We start from the raw sequence: 3439 nt of genomic DNA on the forward strand, positions 1-3439 counted from the left end.
TTCCCTTCCCTTCCCTTCCCTTCCCTTCCCTTCCCTTCCCTTCCCTTTCCTTCCCTTCCCTTCCCTTCCCTTTCTTTTTATGCTTTTCTTTTTTTACCTTTTTTTTCTTTTCAATTCTCTATCATCTTTTAGTACACTTTCCTAAGGTTTATAATCCTTGATCATCTTTTCTGAGAATAGGATGTGTCCTTACTATAATTATTCTTCATTAAGCAAAAAAAAAAATATACGAAGGACGAGTTGGGGCTGCAGTTGCACACTCTGAAGTTATGTGCATACTGTTTCAGAGTTACAATTTATTTCTTGAAACACATTTGTCTCAAAGTTCATGTCAACCAAGGCATAGCCAGCAAGACTCCAATGAACTCCAGTCACAGTCCAAAATCTCGGTCAAGACATTTTGGAATTACGAAACAAAAACTGCAAAAATTGGTTGAGCAGTCTTTTTAGATGGGACCCTTTGGTGAAGTGACTTCTCCCATGTAACCCTGAGAAAATCAGAGTGAAGATTCATGGTGATTTAAATAAGAGTCATGCAGGGTCTCTCCTACAAATCAACTCTACAGCTCTCAGTTTATGAACTTCCAACTATGTATTGCCCTTATAGCAAACAGAGTCTTAAAAGAATCTGATGTTGGCAAATAAACTACATAAAGTTAATATCTGTCAGAAGATTCCAAACTGTTCTTTAAGCCTGAAAGCACTACAGTCATCTTTATGTAGTTTATTTGAAAACTTCAGAATGTTTTAAGTTTCATTTTCTTCCATCTAAGTAATGATGTTTATGTGAAGGACTATAAAAGCAGATATTTCAGAGTTAATCAAAGGGTCAGAGGGAAGAAGCTCATCAACCCAAACCAACGTGCACATACAGTGGGCAGCCTTGATTAACAATATATCTCAGTGTAAAAAAAAAATCAGTATGTCCTGGGAAAAGTGTTGCATGAGCTAGATTCTACAGCTACAAAAAGGATCAAATTTCCTGTGATGCTCAGTCAAGTCTGGTCAGCAGCGTTAAAGGTCTGGAGTTACATCACAGACTCAATTTACTAAATGTGCAGAAGTGGATGAATATAAAGTGCCATTGCAGTTTCATATTTGTTCCATGGAGGCTTAACAAAGCTCCACACACCAGTGTCTGCAGTCATTGACACTCACATGATATTTTGGCATTTCCTTACACAGTAACTCTTTGAACTATCATTTAAAAGGTCCAGTAGGTTTATTCCATGTTTGATAGAAGAATGGGAGTTGAATAGCCATGTTGCTACCTGTCCAAATCAGTACAAGCTTATTACAATCCCTGAATGAGAAAGTAAAAGATAGGGTGGTGTTTTACGGATGTAGTTTGCTCAGCCTTTTAATTTCTTCAAGTTCAGGCCTATTCAGATACGAAACAATTTTGGATACTCATTAATGGTGACACCTCCCATGATGTCAACGTCATGAATAGGAGCAGGGATAAAAGAAGAAAATCGGATGTGTTTCCCTTATAGACATTGTAGTCCAGACACTGAGAGCTTTGAATAAGATATGCCCAGTGGTCTGGGAAGAGAGAAAGGCTAAATATTATTTGTCTACTTGCACTAATGGCTGTAAAGCTGTAATCATAGAATCAGCTGGGTTAGAAAGGACCTCCGAGATCATCAAGTCCAACCCTTGATCCACTACCACCATCTTTACTAGACCATGGCACTAAGTGCCACATCCAGTCTCATCTGAAAAACCTCCAGGATGGAGAATCCACCACTTCTGGGCAGCCCATTCCAATGCCTGATTACCCTCTCTGTAAAGAATTTCTTCCTAATACCCAACCTAAACCTCCCCTGGCAGAGCTTAAGACCATACCCTCTTGTCTTACTGCCTGGGAGAAGAGATCAACCCCCACCTGACTACAATCTCCTTTCAGGTAGTTGTAGAGAGTGATGAGGTCTCCCCTGAGCCTCCTCTTCTCCATAACTGGTGTGAGGTTGTAAAACATATTCTGTCATTCCACAGACAGGAAACTCCTTTAAATTCAAAGCAGATATGCGTGCTTGTTTCCCATGCAGATCTTAATCCCTTAAATATAGAATTATTGTTTGGTTTTAATTAAGATAATATGCAATGTAATTTGTTAATGTGCTTTATATTGCAAGACATTTTAGAAAACATACCATTTGAGTGCTGCATCCAGCGCTGGGGTCCCCACCACAGGAAGGGCACCAATCTGTTGGAGCAAGTCCAGAGGAGGGTCACCAAGTTGATTAGAGGGGTGGAGCACCTCTCCTACGAGGAAAGGCTGAGAGAAGTGGAGTTGGTCAGCCAGGAAAAGGGAAGGGATGACCTCATTGTGGCCTGAAGGGAGACAACAAAAAAGTTGGAGACTGATTATTTACAAGAGTGTGTAGTGATAGAACAGAGGTCAATGGCTTCACACTGAAAGAGAATAGATTTAGATTAGGTATTAAAAAGAAATTCTTTTTAATGGGTATGGTGAAGCAGTTGAACAGGTTGCCCAGAGAAGTTGTGGATGCCCCATCCATGGAAGTGTTCAAGGCCAGTCTGGATGGGGCTTTGAACAACCCAGTCTAGGGGAAGGTATCCCTGCCCATGACAGAGAGGTTGGAATTGGATGATCTTTAAGGTCCTTTCCAACACAGGTCATTCTATTATTCTGTGATTCTATGATATAAGTGCAAGACAGAATTGTATTATGGTGTACTTCCACCTTTCATGATATCTTGAAGTTATGGAGTTATAAAATCATGGAATTGACATTATTATACCAGCAAATAAATGAGTTTCACATAAAGCTTTGTGGGTAGACGTCGATGAAGAAGATGGAATAGTTCATCTATTCAGCTAATAATTTCTCTCTCCTAGTTTGACCCCTGCCACTAAAGGATGCAGGTCTCCTTAAACCAAACTGTATGAATAACACTACAATAGGTTCTGAATTAATGAAAGAATACTTCATTATCTCGGTATTGCTGGAGCAGAATTAAAATACTTTGTAAAAGTGCTCTTGGTTTTGGATTTCTGAACCATCTAAAAGTGTCTGGGGATTTGTTTGTTTTGTTTTTCTTTTGAGCAATAATTGTCAAGACATTAAAAAAATACCTGAAATACAGATACAGATCTGTCATATTAGTTGTACTGTAACAGTTTGGGGCAGGGATTTCTGTACTGAAAAAATATATCCTGAATAATTGTGCTGGAAGTTGCAGTGCTAAAAATCATGTGGTTTGGGTTTTTTCGGTGTGGGCAGAACTGTAATTTATTTGATTAGATTTATTTGTTGTTGAACTATTTGTCCTACTTCATCCATATCAGCCAGTCCAAAAGAGGCTCATTAACAGATGCTGCTTCTCTGTTTGAAGTCATTGATGACCAAACTTGTTTTTCCTGGTATCATTTCTAAATTTTGCATTTTATCATAAAGCATGAAGAAATGGAA

This window comes from Neopelma chrysocephalum, unplaced genomic scaffold (genome assembly GCF_003984885.1).
Source record: "Neopelma chrysocephalum unplaced genomic scaffold, ASM398488v2 Primary Assembly neopelma1_146, whole genome shotgun sequence".
In the NCBI taxonomy this organism is placed as follows: Eukaryota; Metazoa; Chordata; class Aves; order Passeriformes; family Pipridae; genus Neopelma; species Neopelma chrysocephalum.